Here is a 7,965-nt window from a genome sequence, read left to right on the forward strand (position 1 = left end):
ATCAGGTAACGTTTTTTCATATCAAGGAATTATTAAAAATGAAATTGGTATTGCGCGTTCCTTCCTATATTATACTAGACTGATAAATATATATTTTACTCAAAGTTTCATACAAACGAGACCGGAAAAAGGAAGTACATTGTACATTTCTGCGCAGGTCTGGGATTTCAAAACACGACAAAAAAAATTTGAACGATTTTGAGTTCATTAATTAGTACAATGAAAAATTCGGGAAATTTTCCCGTATTTTTTTTTTATTGAATTTTCTACTGTTATTGGGGACTCCGTCCCCATATAACGTTCACTATCACATAAACTTAACATGATCTAAGAAAATGAGGTCAAGGTCAGATAAACCAAACGAGAAATACATATACACCTTTCAATCATTCAGTACACTAAATATAGTTGACATATTACTTATAGTTTCTAAGAAACAGACAAAACATTGACCAATGAACCAAGAAAATGAGGACCAATGAAGTCAAGGTCAGATAAACCATCATGTCAAAGGCACTGAGACATGTACACCTTACAATCAATATATGCATTAATTGTGGTTAATTATAGTCGACCTATACAGTATATATATATTGCTTATAGCATCTAACAAATGTCTAAGAAACAAACTTAACCATGAAAACTCAACATTGACCAATGAAATACCAAAATAAGGTCCAGGTCAGATGATACCTGTCAGACATGCATATACACAGCTTATCATTGAATCCTTCCGTACAACAAATAAAGTTGAGCTATTGCTAATTGTATTAGAAAAACTGACCAAAACGCAAAAACTCAAGTTCTTAAAACTGAGCAATAAAAATGAGGTCAAGGTAAAATAAAACCTGTGAGACTGACATGTACATCATAGAATATTTCCATACACCAAATATAGTTGACCTATTGCATATATCATATATAGTATTAGAAAAAAGACCAAAACCCAAAAACTTAACTTTGACCACTGAACCATGAAAAATAATTCAAGGTGCCATGACACATGCCAGTTGGAAATGTAAAGCTTACAATCATTCCTTACACCAAATATAGTAGACCTAATGCATACAGTATAAGACCAAAACACAAAAACTTAACGATATTAACCACTGAACCATGAAAATGAGGTCAAGGTCAGATGATACCAGCCAGCTGGACATGTACACCTCACAATCCTTCCATACACCAAATATAGTAGACCTATTGCATACAGTATAAGAAAAACAGACCAAAACACAAAAACTTAACTATATTAACCACTGAACCATGAAAAATAGGTCAAGGTCAGATGATACCCGCCAGCTGGACATGTACACCTCACAATCCTTCCATACACCTATTGTTTATAGTATCTGAGATATGGACTTGACCACCAAAACTTAACCTTTTTCACTGATCTATGAAATGAAGTCGAGGTCAAGCTAGTGAAAACTGTCTGACGGGCATGAGGACCTTGCAAGGTAACATACCAACTATAGTTATCATATTACTCATAAGAAAGAGAAACTAACATTACCAAAATCTGAACTTTTTTCAAGTAGTCACTAAACCATGAAAATGAGGTAAAGGACAATGAACAGACGGGAACTTCTTGACATAAGGCATCTATATAGAAAGTATGAAGCATCAAGGTCTTTCACCTTATAGAATATCATAAGATATTAGATAAAGTCGTCGCCGGATCACTATCCCTATGTCGAGCTTTCTGGGACAAAAGTCGTAGGCTGGACAAAAAATGATTTCCTTATATATCAAAAAATAATTATATGATATCAGAAATGCGAATATTTGAAATAAATAGATAAATAATGATTACTTATATATATGAACTGAACTTAAAAACAAAACATAGCAGTCATATTTACAAATTGCATGTACAGTATTAATACTTACGAACACAGAAGAAGAAAAACAACAATACTGTAGTTATCATGTAATGCCTTGCTCAAAACAATGAAGCAAACGAAGAAGTGAAAAAAGACCTGTATTCAACTCTAAAAAAAGAGATGGAAAAAGTATCAAAACATGATGTTACAATAGAGATGGGTGATTTAACGCCAAAGTTAGAAGTATTATTAACACTGGAACTGAAAGAGTGATAGGACTATACGGCTACTGCACAATCAAAGACATGGGGGAATGCTTAGTACATGTATATGGAGTCAATAACTTAGTAATAGGGGGTACTACTATCTTTCACTCATAGAGAAACAATACATACACTGTCATAGATTTCTCAAAATGATAATGAATGAAGCGAGAACCAATTAGACCATATTATAATCGATGGAAAGTGGTAAAATTTATTAAAGGAATGACTGTAATATTTTTTCTATCTATGAAGAAATAGCATCAAAAATGTGGTGCACACTGAATAACGCGCATAGCGGGTTATTCTAAAGTGTGCACCACATTTTTTATGTCATTTCGAATGGAGTATTCCAGTTATTTCTTACAATTTAATTCTAAATTCCATTTTAAACCGGAGTAAACCATGAAAAAACGTTAGTGACGTCACGGTCACATGACAAAATTATGTCTATGAGCTGATAAACAAAACAACGTCAGTCAATCAGAAGACGTGTTTCATCCAAAATTTAATTATTACAAAATGTACGTAAAGTCACTCATAGATACCAGGATTGAAATTTTGTATTTGCGCCAGAGGCACGTTTAGTCTTCAAAAGACTCACCAGTGACGCTCGAACAAAAAAAAGTTAAAGAGGCCAAATAAAGTACGAAGTTGAAGAGCATTGAGAACCAAACATTCTTAAAGTTTTGCCAAATACAGCTAAAGTAAATTAAGAATGGAAATTGATTGTGTGTCAAAGTGACAACAACCCGATCAAAGAGCAGACAACAGCCGAAGGCCACGAATCGGTCTTCAATCTATTCCTGGGATAGAAAAACCTAAGTATTTAAAATATTCAAAGTTTTGTAAACTGTTTTTTTTTTTAAATTATGACCATATCAATGATAATTAACGTGTTTTAAAGGGTGCAGATGCTGCTAAAGACCATCTATACGTTGCAAACTTGAACTTTTAAGGTTGGCTACGTATGTCGCATTATCACTGACGATACACATCCAATATCAGTCAATGATTAATGGCAGCACATATATACACATAATCTACAATAATGTTAGTAACAAGACAATAGGATGAACAGGAAAAGTACACACAGAATGAATAACACATCGAACTTGGAAACTGGTAGTCGAAAGAAAAGAAGTGACAACGAAACAAGTCAATAGAAGAAAGAAGATGTGATATCAGGGAAAATGAGACAATTCTCCATCCAAGTAACAATGTGTTAATCGTAAACAATTAAAGGTTCTGCATTCAACACAAATCCTTGGCTCACACCGAACAGGGCCAAAAAAGTGACAAGTGTAAACAATTCAAACAGGAAAAAAAACCAGTCTAATCGATATAAAAAACGGAAATACGAGAACTTTTATGAACCATATGAACAAACGACACCCTCTGAACAACAGGTTCCTGACTTAGGATAGAAGCAAACAAATGCAGCTGGTTAAAACATTTTGACAGGCGAAGACTTTCACCCTAACATGAAATAGTAGTGTAACGTTTTAACATAGAAAAACACTCTTAGACTGTAAAATATCAATTGCAACTCATTCTGAGAGAATTAATGAAAAGCTAAAAACGTATAGACAAAATGCACCAAGAAGGAAAAGATAGCAACACATAAAAAAAGAAGGAAAAAAATAGCAACACATAAGAACAAGAAGGACAAGATTGCAACACATAAGAACAAGAAGGAATTTTCGGAAGACCTAACAAGTGAAGCAGAAACTGCAGCTTCAAATCTAAGAATTGGACAAACTTACCAAGCAACTAAACGACTTACAGGTGGGAAGACAAAATCATCAATATGCTCTCAACAGAACAACACTTAATACGATATTCCCGCTTGCATTTCCTATCATGATTTTCTTGATAGAGGGTTACTGCTCACAAGGAAGCTATTAAACCAAGAGTTCCAAATGGTGAAGTTGAAATCATCCCTTTACGGACCCAATCACGAGTTGGTTGACCGTTATGGAATAACCGTTTCACAAATGATATCGGATATGTTCCTTACGTCGTAACTACAATCCCCTTCCCTTTCATGAATGTGACTTACCGAATTAGACTATTTACCGGATTTGTAATCACATAAGCAACACGACGGGTGCCACATGTGGAGCAGGATCTGCCTACCCTTCCGGAGCACCTGAGATCACCCCTAGTTTTTGGTGGAGTTCGTGTTGTTTATTCTTTAGTTTTCTATGTTGTGTCATGTGTACCATTGTTTTTCTGTTTGTCTTTTTCATTTTTAGCCATGGCGTTGTCAGTTTGTTTTTGATTTATGAGTTTGACTGTTCCTTTGGTATCTTTCGTCCATCTTTTAAGATGATAGCAACATGTTCAAGAAAATCTTTAAAAAATACCAGTAGTCGATAAGATACGAACAAACAAGCAATTTGAAATACCCTTAGAACTAGAAATACATACAGATCTACATTAACAACAAGAAATAAAGAAAGTCTTTAATATCAAAAAGGTAAATGGCACCGACAAACGAAATGAGAACTTTAAAAGACCGATCCAGTGCTAGCGACGGACACTTTAAAACCCGTATACTACAAAATATGGGAACAAGTTGTTCTTCTTACAGTTGGTCTAAAGGCAACATCATAACAATACCGAGATCTGGAGTCTTAATAAGCTGCAACAACTGGAGAGGAACCACATTACTATATATAAGTAAGGTCTTCTTCATAATTTTAATATCAAGAACTATAGAATCTGTTGATAAGAAACTACGACAAGAACAACCTGGTGAATTACGAATAGACAGAGGTTGCATATGCCACACATACGTCCTACTTAACATCTTAGAACAGTGCCATTAGTAGAAATACTGTTCCTTGTGAATTTTGTAGATCTCGTAAAAGCCTTTGACAGCTTACAAAAGGAAAGTATAAGGATTTTGAGAAACTATGGAATACCAAGTAAAATAGTGCAACTCATCAAGTAGTTCTATACAAATATACCACCAACTCTGAAGCTGACACTAGTTTTTTTTTGTATAATCAGAGATAAGACACGGATGTTTTATGTCAACGTGTTTTTTGTAATTGTATTTGATTTGGTTATGAGAACGACTCCATTAGAAAGTAGCACCGGACTGAGTTGGACACTACGTATCTTGCATGAGAATACGAACCACGCTGATCAACGCTTTTATCGCAGGAAAAGACCATGCAGCTAGAAGAAAATGTATAAGTTTTTGGTCTGAAGAACAATGCCAGGAAAACGCAGTTAATGTACATCAATACAGAAAAACTGTCTGTCATTTTGTAGAAGGGAAACAACTAGATACAGATGACTCCTTTGATTACCAAGGAATTTGTATTACAATATAATTCGAAGGTGATCAAAAGTTACTGAAGTTGCCGCAGAAAGGATACAAAGGTCAGAATAGGAATAGCTAGATCAACATGGAAACATATGGAAAAAATGCATGATTTTCAAAGAAGACAAACCTTAGACTTAATAAAAACTGTGTGCTAATGTGCTCCTAGATTGCACAGAGAGCTGGAGAACGACCGATAAAAGACATCAACAGACCCTCCAGTTTCCAGAAATATGTCGGACACTATTCGTGCTAAATAAAATATACAAAAAGACCTACATGATATTACAGACACCATGGAAATGAACACTGTGTTGATACAAAAGAGATGGAGGTAGCTTGGTCATGTTCAGTGTTAACCTTCTTCTAAGACATCACTAAGGTAGACCTTAGATGGACACTAGAAAGAAAAAGAAAAGAGAAAGACAAAAACCAACGGGGAGGCGTACAGTAGAATATGAAATAAAGGAAAGAGGATATACCTTAGGCACAGTGGAAAGAAAGAAAAAAAAAGAACAGAGGAAACTTGTCCTTGTCCTATGTGTTATAAGGCATAGCAAGGTCTTAGTAAGTAATGCTGCATTCTTCTTGTAAAAATTTTCCGATCCTCTTGTAGCCTCTGATTTTTTTTCCACATCATATATGAAAGGTTTTTTGTCAGTCCATTAATATTAATAATTCTCAAATTTTCAACTTCTTGAAGAATATTTTAAAATAAAACCAGGTTAAATCCACCATTTTCTACTTAAGAAAATGCCTGTTCCTAGTCAGGAATATGAAAGTTGTTGTCTATTCGTGATTCGTTTGATGTGTTTGAGCTTAAGACTTTGTCATTTGATTAGCGATTTTCTGTTTTGAATTTTCCTCGGAGTTCAGTAATTTTGTGATTAAACGTTTTGACATTGTATTTTTTTTTTTATTATTTTTCATATATAGTTTTTTTTAGACATTTTTACATCAATATTATCCCCAGAAAAGATACCTACCTGTCAGAAATTGTAAATTTTCGAAAATTTGAATCTCACAAACTGTCCAGGGGATCTTCTCCCAATTCAATGAAGACTACCGGTTACTCAAAACGATACTATTTTGAATTTCAAGACCCGGCGTAGACATAATCAACACTGAGTTATGCTATGTATATATAAATCATGCGTTTACTGCGTCTTCAAAGGCTTATTATGAATCTGTTGTCGTTGAATTGTGTTGAACAAACGCTTCACGCATACCTTTGAAAAAAATAAACCAATAATTAATTGGATCTGTTACTTCATTGATCATACAAAATAATGCTAATGCAAACCATACATTTAATTGACAAAGATCCTTGGTCGTCTAAATAATGTTGTAACTGTCCTTAATAATTAAATCGCACATTTAACCTTTCTTTTTTTTTGCATAAATTGCATAAAAATCAATTTAAAAAAAAGACAAACGAACTACAACCATGGTTTTAAAACACATGTCATTCAAATCATGGTTTTATTCTTTTAATTTTTTTCGGATAAGTTTTCTCTTTTGATTATTTTCTGCTTATTTTTCACTATTCTTTATTTTGTTTTGCACTTTCTTCGTCACTTTGTATCCATCATTGTTCTGTACTGTGATAACCTCACTAATCAAAACAAACTGAAAATATTGATTTTTTTTTGTATTCATAAACGACATGAATAAAATTCAAACATGAATGTTCTTTCTATTTATTTTTAAATATGCAAACTTAACTTTATTTTTTGGGGATTACATGTCATATCTTATAGAAAAGAAGAAATATAAACTTACAAACTAAATTTATCTATCCTGTCAGACACAAAGTGTGTCACAGATTACTTATCTTTAACATTAAGGTGAGGAGGAACATTTACGTTTCGTACATATTTTAAATAAGATGACTTAGCTATTTTTTTTTTATATTTCTGTATCTCAGTTACCTCGAACAGTATATGATAGATTTGTTGTCATCGTTACTCACAATAAACTCATCATAAAAACCAAGATTGAAATTTTGTATTTGCGCTAGACGCGCGTTTCGTCTACAAAAGACTCACCAGTGACACTCGAATAAAAATCATCAGTTGCATTGATTATAGCTTAAACCAATTCAAAAGTTAACCCATACGGTCATGCACTTGCGATTGTACAGCTGAATTATAATGTCTAGAAAAATTAAAAGTAGTCTTTATTTGTATGCCGTTCAAATTCAAATCTTAAGTGGGGTCATTCAGCTGCACATCATTAAAGTGACATAAGACAATACATATCATAATGTAACACATGACAAATTATGATTTCAAACAAGGGAAGTTTAAATATATGAGACAAAAAAACGATGTTGAAAGGCTAAAATGTGTCACTTTTATTGCCGTATAAACGGGCGCTAGCCATACAACTAGATACGACCAACCATTCTCATTCAATATGACAGTTGCTATCAAATAGATATAGGAAATAATCCCTTTTTATGAATGTTGTCGTCTGTTTTTGTAGGAGGTCAGTGTTTCTGTTATTCAGTTGTTTTCCTCTTTTTGTTAATGTGTTT

This window comes from Mytilus edulis, chromosome 5 (assembly GCF_963676685.1).
Source record: "Mytilus edulis chromosome 5, xbMytEdul2.2, whole genome shotgun sequence".
In the NCBI taxonomy this organism is placed as follows: Eukaryota; Metazoa; Mollusca; class Bivalvia; order Mytilida; family Mytilidae; genus Mytilus; species Mytilus edulis.